General features: G+C 47.5%; 1 protein-coding gene across 1 annotated transcript in view; it reads right to left on the bottom strand.

The window, feature by feature from the left end:
- Smad1 (SMAD family member 1) overlaps positions 1-15,749 on the bottom strand; it is a 63,976-nt gene extending 48,227 nt beyond the window's left edge. The window contains exon 1 of the mRNA XM_028892915.2: positions 15,533-15,749. The gene's annotated coding sequence lies outside the window, so the exon portion shown is untranslated. The remainder of the gene's footprint in view (positions 1-15,532) is intronic.
- Between the last annotated feature and the right edge of the window lie 345 nt (positions 15,750-16,094).

Raw genomic sequence — 16,094 nt, 5'->3', positions numbered from 1 at the left:
CAGTGTTATGGTGACCAGGAGACTGAATCCTGGAGGGGTGGTCTCAAACCTAAGACAGGGGGAGGTGACCAATGCGCAGTGAGAGTGACTGATGGGGAGGGAGCAGGGAGCCTCTGAGAGTTGGTTCTTCAGGGGGTGGTAGAGAGCGGTCTGGAGGCAGCAAAGGTTGAGAGGGTGCTGAGAGAAACTGACAAGAGCAGAAAACTAAAAGAAAGCAGCGTCACCACAGGAACGTGAGCGAGTGAAGATCCGCCTTCATGCCCAGCTCTAGAGAACAGACATCTAACAATACCAGATATAAACCCATTGGGGGACATGTTATTACTAAAAATGCAAAAGATGAGATACATTCATGAGTCACAGAAAAAAAAAAAGCCTTCACTTTTCAGTTAAAAGATGCTACAAATCAGTGTCTCTCCCATGAAATCTCGTCAAAAACTCAAAGAAACGCCCGTCTCTGTGCAGAGGATGTGTTTTTGCAGACCTCGTCAGAAGCACGCAGAACTGAACGTCTGTGTGAGCTGGGAGCTGGTAGTGCGGGAGTCAACCACTTCTTTCACCAGATTCTTGTTTTCACGGTTCAAACCCAACAATAAAAGCTGAAAGTAGGTAAAAGGTTCATTCTGCAGAGCCTCAGAAGTCAGCATCATGTCCAACGGGTGCTATGATTGATTTTTTACATCTACCAAGGGGACAGGAGCTGAAGGGCATTGGCATGACTGGGCACCACTCAACAGGAACTTCAGAGAAGCACAGTGCAACCTGTGCCCAGTTTAGAAACCAGGACTTGCCCAGATAAACAGAACATGGGTGCAAATAAATTATTTTTTTAAGCGATTCTCTTAAAAGATCAAAAATTCAATTTTATGAAATGGTATCCCATTCAGTCCTCTTTCCACCAACAGTTCATCAACACCAATATTCTCAACACAGACAATTATTACCCAAAAAAGGGGGGGACTGTTCTCTATTACCTGAACCTCTTCAATGGCAAAGGTGAGTTGGGAAAACCAGTTTGTGGAGATGAACTTTGGAGAGTCCCTGAACCCGGTGCTGAGCGAGTCCCACAGAATGAATGGCAGCCTACTGTCGACCTTCCAGTCTTGGATGACCACTGCACACGTGGCCACTTCAAGCCAGAGTGGTAACTTCTGTCCTGTCAGTTAGAGAAGCTACCTGAGAGCTAACAGAGGCCGTTTCCTACTATATTAGCAAAACTAAGCTTCAGATCTAGGCAAGCATAGACCAAAAGGCCCCCCTGTCCTGTAACCGAGGCCGTTCTGCCTCAGATCAAGTCCAGTCCTATCCAGTAACCTCCTGTAAAACTTACCAGTCAGAAAGACAGACGCAACACAATGCTCTCAGGAAGGCTTGAGAACCTATTCCCCCAGTACCTGCTCAATTATTGGAGAGCTCTAGCGCCCACTGGTCCACACTTGAACAAATTCTTGAAGGGCTCCCCACCAACCCAAAAGCCCAGAAGGAAGGAACAAGTACGAAAAAGAGTTACCACCACCACCACCACCACCACCACCACCACCACCACCACCACCACCACCACCACCACCGAGCTTGCAGAGTAAGTATGGAGGGAAGGAAGCGTGAGCCATGCCGTGAGGGGACAGGCGACGGCACAGGCAGTCTCCTTATCTATAAGGAGCACACGCGTGCGAGAGGAGCGGCCATCGCCGGCTCTCTCTGCAGCCATAGCTCCCCTGGTATCCAAGCTATACGGCGCCCATACAGTGGGAATCTGAAAGAAGCAGCCACAGGCACCAATTCCCTTTGCACTACTTTAGAGGCTGTAAGACCAAGACCCAAAGGGCCAGGGGCCGAGGGAACTCGCTGAGGCCACCCCCCCCCCCACCCCCCCCGGGCTTCCTGAACACCACCCACTCTGTTTGCTGCACAAAGTGTAAGGATTTGTTTAGTATTTCATTTAATTCCTCCGACTCCTTCCCTTCCTAACTTACTTCTGTTGCTACTGTTCTCCTTGGTATGTCCCCGTCTTAGAACAAGGACAAATCACAGGTTTTTGTCAGGATGGCCATGACAAAATTCAATTCACTTTAACCTGCAGAGCTTTGACTAACATGGAGCAGGACGGGAGCCTCACACCAGCAGCCCGCACGGAGGCTCCTCTCCTGGTGTTCCTCTCTTAGCTGTGTGTGGAATACTAAACTCCCTTTTAGAAATTCATTTTCTGGGCTGACAGAACGAGCTGGCAGGTGGAGGCGCCTGCTGCCAAGTGTCACAACCCTGGGACCCACATGCTAGAAGGAGAAAAGGGACTCCTGAAAGTCGTCCTCTGACCTCCAAATGTGCACCATGGCACACATGCACACACCCACCGACACACACATACATACATAAACGAATAAACAATTAAATTTTTTATTTTCAAGGCCTTTTATTAAAAATGTAAAACCGTGCATAAACAAACTACCAGGCTCACTTCCTGATCTTGGGATAACACTTTTCCAGTTGAGCAAGCACAGAGGTGAAGAAAATTTAGTCAAGAACTTTTTCAAGCATCTTATTTTAGTAAAGATAAAAATACTACAAGTCATTGTATGGCCTAGCACACAGCTGCAAGTCCCAGGCTGTCTGGACTCTGAAGGGGGGCGGTAGGAAGTAGGGGTGAAGAGTGGAGGGAAAGGCAAAGCCAGTATTGCAGACCCACCCCCTCGGTGACGTCACATCCCTCATCCTCCTGATCCCCCTTCCATGCTCTGTTCCAAGACTTTCCCACCTCAGCAGGACAACAGTTTAGATGTGTCCCTGGCCTCGGTTCTCACAAGCCAAATGCAGTCTCCATGCCCGGCCTCCAGACTGTGACGACTAAACAGCCTCCCAGACACGGCCAGGGGACCATGCTCGGTTCCACCACACCTCGCCTCGTTTCCTCTTCACCATCTAAGCACCTCAGGCCTCAGTGGCTTTACTCTGTGGCATTGCTAACTCTTCAACTTGAGGGTTTTCTGGTTCCTGCTAGGAGAGAGGGAATGATGTCCAATACACACACCCTTTCTCTTTAAATGATGGGTGTGTGTGTGTCCCTGAAAAGGCCTGTAGAGGGCATGGGACCCCCTGGAGTACAGGTTACAGGTGACTGACTTGCCCGAGGCAGGTGCTAGGAACCAAATGTGGGTCCTCTGCAAGAGCAGTAAGTGCTCTTAACGGGTGGTCAATCATTTCTCCAGCCCATATCCTTTCTCGTTCTTCTCTCCTCAAAGAAAAACAGAGCAACAGTCCTCAGTGTCTAAGTGACCTGCTTCAACACTGACAAGGGCCCTACACCCTACCACGGGCTCCCAAGCAGGAGAGCCACCCAAGCAGGAAAGCCACCCATGGTCCATACCCACAAGGCACTTACAACATAACATGGCAGATTCCCTAACAAGTTTTCAAAAACATCAACGTGGAAAAATGCACTCAGTACATGGCCAGTGTGCCAGGCTGACACCTGACCGTAACCGGGCTCCCCGGACAGCCATATGGGAACCACTGAGTTTTTGCACAGAGATCATGAAGACACCCTGCATACCCTCAAGGAACTCAGGCTAACATGATAACTGAAATAAAAGGTATTACAACAGAGGCTAGACTGGACAAGCAGGTTTGTGCTGTTCCTCAGAGCTACAAGCTCCTTAGTCCAAGTCCTATATTTATGATCCTTTATCCCAACTTTATCAAACTGTATAAGATATGCATTAAGTATAAATATACATTTTAGGCATTCAGAAGCTTGCTAGAGAATTAGCTAAGGGAAAAGGTAGGCTAGCAGGAATCACTTTCCCAGGCAGGCAAGAGAGCTCAAATGGGTTAGATGCTTGCCTCCGCACCTGACGACCTGAGTTCAATCCCCTGGAGCCAGACAGTCGAAGGAGAGAACCAACTCTTTCATGTTGTCCTCCGACCTCCATAGGCACAGCATGGTATGCACACAAGCATGAAAATACACATGCAATAAATAATCAATCTAGAAGACCCTACCAATTGCATCAAACTTCCTTCCCAACCCACCCCTTGATTATGAGAGACTACCCCAAGCATACATGAAGTGCCTTTAAACTCAGCTCCATAATATTAACAGCAGCCTGTTACACAGCCTTTCATATTGCTATCGTACCAACTAGATTGCCTCCTCAGGTAGAAACTACACACTTTTCTGTCCCTCTCAAACCACAGTCTTGTGCAGGATGCCAAGGAGAAATGCAGTGTTTGTTGAGTTGGTTAATACTGACTTAAAACCCAAAATCACAACACCGGACATGCCCTGAGAAGGAGGCTTTCCTGGAACAAAGAACATCTCATCCCATACAATCTGATGACTCCCTGTTTAAGCACAAATAAAGGTCATCTAGTTTTTGTGCCAATCATCTAGATGATAAGTTCATTTTTTTTTTCAGTTAGCAAAAGAAACATTTAAAACCTATCAAACATTCTCTCAAGTTTGAACAAACTAAACAGAAATTAACTAAAGACAACAGGGAAAACAAGGAGGTTCTTACCAATCCCTTCAGACTGCAAAGCCAGCAAGAGCTGTCCACAAAACAGGAAGCCGGAACAGAGGAGACGGCAAGTACTCACTACCAACTGTCCTGCGCTCTTAAAAGGGGCCACGCCGCATTTCTACAGAGCTATTTTATTTCCCATCAGGAAGAGCTACCGGGCCAGGGAGACGTGCAGCGGGTAAACATGCCCACCTGGCAAGCCTGATGATTTGAGTTCGATCCCCAGAACCAAGTGAGAAGCCAGCTGTGGTCCTGCGCATCTGTAATCCCGGCACTCCAGTGGTGAGCTGAGAGGTGGAGACACTGTCTCCAGGAAGCTCACAGACAGGAGCATCAATGCCTCAAACAAGGAAACAAGGAGGACTGATCCCAAAAGCTGTGCACAGACTACACACACACACACACACTACACACACACACACACACACACACACACACACACACACACACACACACACGCCACTACATTTACCAAAATTAACCTCTCAACATTCATTCTTCCTGTCCAACCTGGCTCCAAGTGTTTGGCGGCACACCTGTCCAAACGCACGCACACCCATTCAGTGGTGTCCCTCCTCCCATCACTCTGGAGGAGGCTTAAAGGATGGGGGGGCAGGGCTGCAGGCGGAGCCAGGAGCCCACAGCTGAGACGGGAAGCCTTCCTCTCCACCTGGAAACACTTCCAGGCAATTTCCAGGACAGGCGATGGTGAGGAGATAGACAAGTTCTGTCTAGTAGCTATGCAAGAGTCTCGTACCAAATGCTGAGGCAGGACAGAATTTGACTCAGTTGGTTCAGGATCTCACCTATCATCATCAGACCTCCTTCTGGGCAGTGTATGAAAAGTCTGTTAGAACCCCTGACCACTAACTATTATCCGTAACGGGAAACCAGGGGACTAAATCCGGATGCCTTTTCAACTTCGGAAGAGGTTTTACTACGTGGGGCACCTTCTCTCACTACGATTCTTCATAAACCAGCCCGCCTCCATAATCAAAGCCATACTCCAAGACATCACTGTGTCTCATATAAATGAGTAAATGCCACTGTGAAACCGAATACTACGGCACCGGCAGGAGAGAGGCAGGAGATAGGGGTAGGTATTTCAAAATGTCCTAGGGAAGATGAGTATCTTCAAGGCTCATTAATCTTGCCAGCTGACTGAGCAACGTGCATGTGCAGGAGCCCTAACAGGGCCAGAAATGTTAAATTCTAGGTAGGTGACCCCTGACCCCAAGGCCTGTCATGGAGGGAAGCAGGCTACTGTGGAGGAAACGTTTGTTTACATGTAGCTTACACCCCCTGCAACTCCCGATTCCAGCAGGTTGCTCTGAAATACTGGGCCCCTTTCCTCTGTTCCCAGACACACACATTCTGATTCACAATGAGAAACTCACTAAGGTCCAAGGTAAGACACTGCTCCCCTGCCTCCCAGTGATGAGCTGGTGCAGGGCACCTTCATCAGCCCGTGTTTCATCTGTTTGTGAATCGCTGGCTCTTCTCTCGGGCATTGTTTCTCGCTGCGTCTGGAAGGTTCTTACAGGCCACGGTAACACTGTGGAGACCCACTGTCAGGCTGTCTGCATATCTGGTGCACACCCACTGACATGACATTTGTCATACCCAAAGCTTTTCTGCTCTGGTTTTGTCCTTTGGAGCCACATCCAGAGGGCTCTGCAGTTCCCTCAGACTGCCACACGCCAACCTTCTTGCCCTGTAACATGGGAAGAACCCTGACAGGAAGAGTCTGTGCTGTCAGAGTGGGACAGCAATCTAACACTAATGAATGATGCAAAGACTCGTATAGTTAATCCCAGTACTGGGGTGGGAGGCCAATTAAAAAGGGCATGGATAAACTCAGAATACTAATTTTTAAAGGCTTTGAGCAATTTAAATAACTTAACTTAGCTCTTTAAAGGGATTCATCCCTGAGTTCAGTTACCATACTTTCTAAAGCCGTCATCAGCAACTGTCCAGGAAATGCTTTACAAATTCCCAGACTTGGTTCTCACCACTTCTTTCTCCAAGATTCCTGTCTATTCTCGCTATCCTGTAATCATTTAGTTCTTTAGATTCCTCACCCCAGCACCCCTTTAACTGGACTGGATGCAATACTGTCCTCATTAACATTCTCTACTGCAAAAAACCCTGATTTGTATAAACAGTTACCACAGCTGAATGCTCAGGAGGTGGCTGGTCCCACGCCGAACCTTTCATGTGCTCAGCACTTGCCGCTGAAAGACGCAACTCCTACATTTGAACACTAGTTTAATATCTCTAAAGCCACAAAGAGAATGATTCCTAGACTACCGTGCTTAACTGGACAGGTGCTTTTCCTCAGTAGAACAGGAAGGAAGGCCTTAAACTAGATGAAATACAAAAACGTGAATATCATGTTCATAGCAATCCCTGGGCTGGACTGTCGTCTCTTCCTCTTCTCTTCTGCGAGGCAGAACCACAAGCTCACAGCAGTTTTCCAAAAGTTACAATGTGAGCAAGTCTGGGGCATGATCTTACACCCAGGCAAGCAGCTCCCTGCAAAGCGAGGAAGGTCAGCATAGACATGTGCTGTGTGCTTTCTCCTGTGACCTGAGTCCCGCTCAGACATTACAGGGTCGGGATTTTGTCGTCTGAGCTTCAGATCGTAATCACACTGTCTTGAATCACTGTCCCTGGTCTTTTCCACCTCTCTATACAAAGTCTCCTATTAAAAAAAAAGGGACTAGCACGAGTCTACGAGCCTAGTTCTCACTTCTTCATACATGCATTCTCTCCACAGCCACGGTCACTCAGTTACGCCTTTTCTCCTTCGGCCCAAGCGACAGGCGCGTCCTCTCTCTGACCCTCCTCTGGACTCTAGCATGGAGTCCTGGCTTCTTCACTCCTCTGACGCTACGTCTTTCTTCCAGTCGCTTCTGACTTCTTCAGACATGCCTCTTCTAGGTGTGAGCTTGGATGGAAAACTGAACCTATGTGCTCTGCCTCCCCACCTGGTTCCCTCTGGGCGCAGAGCAGGTGGCTGGAGGCACCAGCACTCCCCTCATCCAGAACAAAGAGCCCACACAAAGGGCCGAGCTCTGCATGTCTAACTTACCTACACAACCTAGCATGTCTAACTTACCTACACAACCTAGCATGTCTAACTTACCTACACAACCTCACGAGGCATCCCACTGGAAACCCAACACATCAGTTCTAACTAATCACCTGCACAAGCCTCAGCCTCACTACCATGTAGCGGGGCATCGGTTTCCCAGCCAGAGGTTCGTGGTCATCTCTGGCATCTTTCTCGTAATTAAACAGCCATGTAATGGCCAAGTCTTCGTTAGTTTGTTGTTGTTGTTGTTCTTTGTCAATTTCATCAAAGATTAATCATCACATGAAAGAAAGCTTAAAAAAAATAAGAAAAAAAAAAAAAAAGCTGCACCCAGCATCTACTGACCCCAGTTCGAAACTCAAGTCCCAGTTCCTGCAGGGACTCCCTGATGCTTCTGCATTCTGGCACACAACAAGCCCTCAAGATGTTCATCTCAACTTTCGCACATCTCCATCCTACCTTAGGCTCCATGGGGAACGCCCACCACGGTCAGGCGGGGTGGCTCACTAGTGGGTAAGTCTGGGCTTCTCACTTTGATAGCCACACACTGCTAATGCAAAGAGCACACGTTCGCTGACCTGAATAAAGGCCGATCCTCAACTGCACCAGCCACACTCAGTGCTGGACAGTCACCTGTGGCTATGGCTCTGTTGGCAGACAGAGGACACTTGCCCCATGGCAGTACTTCCACTGGACAGGACTGCTGCGGGATCACTCACTCCTGCTCATCCACTGTGCTCCCTACCGATACAGGCCCCATGTACTTCTACCCCACAGGCGTCCTCCATGCGTTGTGAGACTAAACCCTAGACTGTCTGTAACAATTCTTACAGTGTTACTGATGTTTTTCTTTCATTTTTACGTGTCTTCTCATTAATTACTGTAACTCTTAAAACTAAAAAAATTCATGGGTGAATAAAGCATACACTGACTACAGTAATACACCAAAAATCACCAAATAATGGGCTTATTTAAATACCCCTCTTCCATTAAAAGTTTTCTTTCAATCTAAACAAGTAAAAGCCCTTGCATTTAACTAAATGAATAACTTAATTTAATGCCTAGTTATAGTTGTTGAAGATAATTAGCTAACCTTTTTTTCTTGTGGTGTTTGAAACTGAAAGGGAAAATAGCTGTACAGTACTCTGCATGGAGAAAGCACAGACAGACAAACAGGAAGAACGAGTAGTTTGGATGACTATACCCTGAACTATCTGAGATTGTAAGAACAGGAGCCCAGCACAGGAGCCCTCAAATTAAAGAAAGCTGTAAATAAAGCATCCAACTGTGGTATCAGAGCATGTTTCTGAGTCCACAAGTAGCCCTTTTCTCTCTCTTTCCCAAACATGACCATGAACATTCTCTGACACCTCAGCTAAGGACATACGGATGTTTAATTGATGGTTCTGTGTTGTGTTCTCTCCTTCCATGCAGGCGTGTCTCTAATAACAACAACAACAATAGTGAGAAGAGGAGGAGGAGGAAGAAACCGCTGCCACCACCAAGCTCCCACATCACACATGTGGGTTCTTCAAAGAGAAACAGGCTTCTTCTAAGACACTTGGAACCACACAGAGATGAGATGTAGGAGAGTCAACAGACAAGGACTCCCGGAGCCTGAGAGGGCTGATGCTCTCTTCTCAGGAGGGAATCCTTTCTCACACTCTGTTTTCAGTTTATAATGAAATTGCAAAGCTGAGCTGCTACACTGTCCAAATATGGCAGTTCCCAATGCCTCCTTCAAACTGATGTACTCGCTGAGGTTGAAATGTTCAGGAAAGTTTTCGCTCTTCCCAAGGGAAAGAGAGCGTCCCCTACGCAACTGAACACCCTGGACATCCTGCTCATTTCTGCAAACAGGCCAGCAAGAGCCTCCAATGCTGTTTTGTGGACCAGCTGTGCCCCATCTCAGCACAGGCCTAAACGAGCCCTTTGGATCTGAATGGTTACAGTATCATGCTTTTTAGCTCCATCACTTTTCTTAAGAGAAGCAACTGTGGAATTGAGTGCTCAAAACATTTCATGTGTTTTGCTACAGATCAGATCACTGATGACCAGATTAGAGTATTTCTACTACCAGATAATGGCAAAAAAGGAATACAGAGTGAAATGATCAAACAAAGCCTACAATCTTGGTACCAAAATTACAAGACCACACATAAAAATACCAAGATATTTCACCAATCTCAACATCATTTTGACTTAAATTTCCTCCATCCTTCTATAGCTGAACTACCCTCTTCCTTCCCAGACCTTTCCAACTCTCTCCCTACTATCCACTGTAGCTCCCTAGAGGCCCTAAACTTCAGCTGGTGAGGAAGGATGCTGTTCTAGAAGGCCCAAAGAAGGATTGCATGTATTTCTTAGTATGTCATAACTGTCTGATTTAATTTGAACTTTGGCCACCCATTTCTAATAAGATCTTGTTGATTAAATCAGACATGGGGTTTTTCTTTTCCATTTCTAGAATAAAAAAAATCAATTTTAATCTGTAGAAAGCAAACATTTCTCTATGGTTGTCAGATTTAATTGCTACTTAGCTCAAAAATGTTAGGTATAAAAACATCAATATCATGCCCCCCCCCAAAAAAAATTCTTTCTTCCCCTTCCCAAATGATCAAAGATGTGCTTAGTCCAATACCTTAGGAGCACTGAGTATAATAGGAAAAAACAAATAAATGAACCCTCAATACTCAAGAGGTTCCAGGTCTAGCTTTCGGTTTCAATCAGATAGATGGGAAATAATCACCCAAGCCAGGTAACTTCTCTTGGCCTCAGATTGCCCAACTTGGTAGGAACCGACTGGATTAGAAACCTTTTAAAGTAATGTTTAACAATAAGCATCTTTAGTCTCCGATGCCCTTGGCCAAACAGTCTCAATGGTGGACTTCGCCTGAGCACATAGACTCATGCATACAAACTCACAACTACATATCAGCATTTCTGGATCAGAAGAAGGGAATAAAAAGATGTCAGAACCATGCTTCCATCAAATTTGCAAACAGCTCAGACCCTTCCTCAAAAAGGAAGGAGTAAGTAAGTTGTGAGACTTTCTACAAAAGCTGATACCATCCTTTAAAAAAGTCCCCTAGGAATCTGCAGTGAACTATTCTTACCTCAGCTGTTAGGTTTCACTGCTCAGGGAAGGAGAGCGGTTCTGAGGAGACAGAGGAACTAGACTACCTCAACTTTCTTCCATAGCATGGTCAGCTTGGGCTTGGCCAGACACCCAGAGGGCAAGCGGCGGGAATTACAGAAACGCCGGGACACCACTGACTGAACTTGAAAAGGCTTTACTGTCAAACCTGTCTTCAAGTCATGTGCTGGCTTAGAGAAGCATAAACTTCAGTTTCTCTCTTTTAAACAGGGGTGACAGGAGAAAGCTCTCCCCAAAAGAGCATGACACAGAGTGAATCTGTCTAAAGTAGAGTCATGTCCACACGGACAAAGCCTATTGGGTATCCAAATCCCAGCTTAACTGAAGCCGAGGGTCTCCAAAAGAAACAGGCAACATGTCGTAGCCAAACTCAAAATCAAAGGCATAAGGGATCCAAGGTGTTCCTGGCAGCCTCTGCGAATGACATGGAAGCTTTGAATTGGAACACGCAACAGCTCTGCCGCTCCTGCTCTCACGCCACACAGTAACACGGAGGGCAACACGTCAGCTCGGGTCGGAGACCAGCATATGCTAAGAACTGCGGTGGGTTTTTGCTTGGTTTTGCTTTTTTTTTTTTTTTTTTTTTTTTTTAACCACAGACATGGGACTGCAGCGCCTTGGTACAGCAGGAAGACTCAGCGGGTAAGGGTGCCTACAGCCTGATCACCCTGAGTTTGGTTCCTGGAGCCCATGAAGTGAAGATGACTCGGTGGGTTGTCCTTAACCTTCACAGGTCATGCACCCACCCCTACACCCCACCCCTACACACACATACACATAAATGGTTTTTTGAAAGTAATAGTTTAGTTAGGGAAAACACAGATTTTTCAATGGTTTCCTATACCACCTCTCAGCACGTATTAAAATAGTATCCCTGGAATGTGTTGTGTTAGAATGTTTGATTCTAAAAATCGATGTTTGAGTGGCTGACTTGGGTTTTATAAAACATTCAATGAATCTGACTTGGGATTAGGCTAAAATTTCCAATAATTTCTAAAATAGCCCTAAACACACTTCTGCCATTTTATACCACATATTTAGGTTGAAGTGGCACTCTTGCATTGACAATTATAAAATCAAAGTATTGATCCACTCTAAAAAAAATCTGTACTATCAAATATCCAGCCAATTTTAATGTAAAATAAACAAGCACATTCATCTGATTATTAGATTCAGTTTCCTCTTTAGTTAAGTTGTAAAATTATATGTATACCTAAGAATTATCTTTAAATAAATTCAATTTTTTTATATTTAATTTATTTAAGGAGTGTGGGGATCGGGGCAACTTGTGAGAGTGAGTTCTCTCCTTCCTTCTATCACGTAGGTTCTAGGCTCAAACTCAGGCCAGCAGCCTTACTGACATGCTGAACCATCCTGCCGGCCTTTAATAATGCACATCTCTCTATGACTTACTGTCAGTAAGCATTTGATTTGTAGACCCATTTCCTATACCTGTATACTCAGGGTCACAGATACACTTCTTGGGCAAGAAGGGAGTTTGAGATGAAGAGAGTTTAAGAGGCCCTGTTCTAAACAGAGAACAGACAAAACAGTTCAGAAGGAAGCTCAGGGCGGAGGCAGGTAGCTTGGTTCATACCCCTGCTTAAACCATAAATCACAGCTTGTTAGCTGTGCAGCCTGAAGCAACACAATCACTCTGCCTCAGTTTCTTTACCTGTAAGATGGGAGGTGGGCGGAGGTCCCAGGCTTAAATAATTTAGAACCACTATAAACACTGCTGGCACACAGTAAAAGTTCAGAAAGAAAGGGGAAAAACCCTACAATAATATCCATCTACTTAGGACTCTCAATCATGGACACAATGACAAATAAGATCTACTTGTCTAAAGAGCAGTTATTTGTACAAAGGAAGGTCCTGAATCACTCCTTAGATTCTAGGAGTCTAGAAATTTCTGTGAGGATAAAGTCGTCCCATACACGTGCCATTCAACATGGCAGTCACATAAGGTTACCTGAAATATGGTGGTGCAGGCAACATGGTATCTTAAGTTATGACTCATTACACAGACAAGGCTATTCCACCTTGTTGGACAGCATGTCTAAACTGAATGTTTTATAAAAACGGAAGCAAAAGCGACCTCTTTTCCCCTTGAGTTGCTGTTATGTTTTCAGTAGAAACTTGGTAACTATGACCTGTTAAAGCAATAACATGTTGACTCACATATCAATACAGTGAAAGCTCAGAGCTAATAAATGATCAGAAACAAAGTGTGTGATCCTCTGGTATTTTAGATGATCCAGAAAGGCCAAGTTAAATTCACACTGACATAAGCAAGCTCTGATACCCAGATCAGAACTGCAAAGGTCCCTATCCCCACCCCAAAGCATCAACTAAAAAGCTACGTCGTCTTCACTGAGATGCAACATCTCTGCCATTTGCTTTGTCTCCTCTCCCTCAGAAATCAGTTCAGAATGCTGCTTCCTATTTCAGAAACACTAGGGTCCTTGACCATCTCCCCTTTCCATTATAAACAAAATCCATGTACCACCCATATTTGAACTCTAACGCCAGACTCCTGCTTAGCTGCCCCTGTAATACGGTTTAATTATGATGACTGAACTAACAGGCTGACATCATAGACTTTTACAGGCTGACCCCATGGCATCCTGATGTATCATTTTGCACCAGTTCAGTGCTGTAAATCAATTTAAGATCTCAAGCAGGTTGAAAAGGCTGGTAATGACGCTCTCTCTGCCTCCCTAGAGACTCGACATTATACACAACTTACATTATTTATAAAGTCTCAGCGATGCCTCCATTAGCCCTGTCAGACCACACAGATGAGATCTTTTATACACACACAGCTTGGCCTTGATTATGGAGGCTACCGGGGCTTAAATATGCTCATCTAATTACCTCAGGGTTTATTCTTCTTCCAATCTACCACATTACTGCATTTTATCTTGAGGCCAGTATCGCTGGAAATCAAGATTAAAAGCCAAAATTTTGTTTTTAACTAGTATGTGTAGCTGGGACTAAGATTTACTTCCTCTTAATGCTCACATGAACTTACCAGAAAAAAAGAAAAATTAAATGACAAGATGAACAAGAGGTTAACATTTTTAATTGAAAAAAAAAAAAAAAAAAAAGACCTGTTCCTCCACAACGTAAAGTCCATCATCTGGCTACGGGTACAAAGCTGGGGGATACTGCAAAGGAAGAATGTATTTGGTTACTACCTACAGTTGCAAGGGTCAAAACTAAATCAAGGACAAATCCCGAGCCTCCCAAGAAACCTGATCTTCCTTGGGAGCCTCTCGAATCCCACCCCCAGAAAATCATCTCTTAAGACTCGGGTTTACATCTTCCTAAAAAATGCAAAATTACACATACGGCACACCACCTTCACAGAAATATCATATAACTGAAAATGAGAAATGCGGGTAAGGGAGGGTAAACACGTTAAGTCAGTACAGCCGATTTAGGCCTGGCGCCTACATCATAGTAACGCTGGTGGGGGAAAAAATAATTTGCACTAATTGAAAACACCGAGGCAGTGAACATCGGCTCTGCCTCGACTCTGTGAATTGTTCCAGCACAGCTCATCTGCTTCCGGTACAACTAAAGTGGTAATTATAAACAAGATGAAAAATGAACCTGTCAGGGAACAGTTTTCTCATTGTGCTGAGGTGCGGGCACGTTATCCACCGCAGGCCCTTGGAGGGAGAGATGTTGTAAAGGGCACGCTGTGATTTCGCTCCAGCAACAGAAAGACATTACACAAACCGAGCAACTCCTTCCAGCCGTGCTCTGAAAACTTCAGATGTCACCCAAGAGCCCGGGAGAGGGGGAAGAGAGAGGCCGGGTGACAACACGATGCTCTCTTACATGGCTGTGGCCGGGGCTGGGATTTGCAGACCGAAGGCTCTGGGCTGGATTCTGTTGTGCCGGGCATTTAGAAAAACTGCATGCGCCTCCGAATAAACAAAAGCCGAGACTACCACAGTACCGAGATGTGGCCGCCGCTGGTCCCTCCCGGCTGCCCAGAGCACCCCGGGGAGACGCTGTCCCCGCAGCCCTGGCTCGCTCGCAGTCCGCAGAGCGGCCGCACAGGCCCGCGCTCTCACGCCCACCGCCCCCACCCCGGACAGAAACACTAACAAAGACGGTCCGGACGAGAACAGTTGTTCCCGGCTCTCGGAACGCAGTGAAGCAATCGAATCCGGTAAAGGGAAAGGAATGAGGCGACACTGGGCGACGCAGGGGGTGTAGGCGGAAGGAGGGAGGGGGGAGAAAGACGCGAGGCCGCCAGACCTTTGAATAAATCAGAGGGAACTGTGCTGCGAACTTTCCTTCACCCCGACCCCCAAAACAGGCTGCCTGGGGACCCCGAGGGGCGCGCGCACCCATCCAGGGAGACCCGAGCGGAGCGCAGCGCTGTCCCAGCGAGGGTCTGCAGGCCGGGGCGGGACACAATGGGGCTGCGGCCCGATGCAGAACGGGGTCCCCGGAGAGCTGGGCACGCCCGACAAAGACGCGGGGAGACAGGAGAGGAGGTCCGGCGGCAGGTTCGCGGCCGCAAGGCGCCATCATGGGGGGGGGGGGACCGCGTCCAGGAGCTCGCCCCAGATTCCCCCAGAGCGGGTCCCCGAGTCCGTCCCGGATCCTCCCCGGAGCCCGTCCCGGATCGCCCCCCGGAGCCCGCCCCGGATCCCCCTGGAGCTGGTCCCTGTCCCGGTGCGCCCCGCGCGGCGCAGGACAAGTCCCTCTCGAGTCAGCTCGGGTACGCTCGGCTTTACCGGCTCGGCGGCGCGCCCATCGGCGGGGACGCACGAGACCGGGCGCTGGGTCCCGCGCTCCGCTCCGCTCCTCTCCGCTCTCGGCCGCCGTCCCCGAGCCTCGGCCCTGGCCTCGCCGTGGCGCGCCCGCTCGCTCCCAGAGCCTGGATTGATCTGGTCGCGCTGGCGTCAGGCAGTCGGAACCGCCCAGCCTCCACAGCCCGCCTGCCAATACCCTGCTCACAACCCGCCCGCCCGCCGCTCGCCCTCGCTCACACGCGCACCGCGCGCGCCCGCTGCCGCCTAGGGATCCTCTCCAAATTCCCGGCCCGCGCCTGCCTCCGACTCTGCGGTCCCTGCCTAGCTGCCAGTCAAGTTCCAAAGCCCGTGTTTATTTTCGGAAATGTTCTCGAACACGACCACCGAGCCCACCCAATCGTCCTACAAACGCCTTTTAATGGCCCTACAAGCACTGACCCAGTGATTTACAGGCCCTCCAAGTGGCATGTGCCCCAGATTGGGTGACCTGTTAACTACTGCTATGGCTTACACCAACCTCTCACTGGGTAGATGCATTTGTTGC

This window comes from Peromyscus leucopus, chromosome 5, assembly GCF_004664715.2.
Source record: "Peromyscus leucopus breed LL Stock chromosome 5, UCI_PerLeu_2.1, whole genome shotgun sequence".
Lineage (NCBI taxonomy): Eukaryota > Metazoa > Chordata > Mammalia > Rodentia > Cricetidae > Peromyscus > Peromyscus leucopus.
This window is presented reverse-complemented; position numbering and strand designations above follow the sequence as displayed.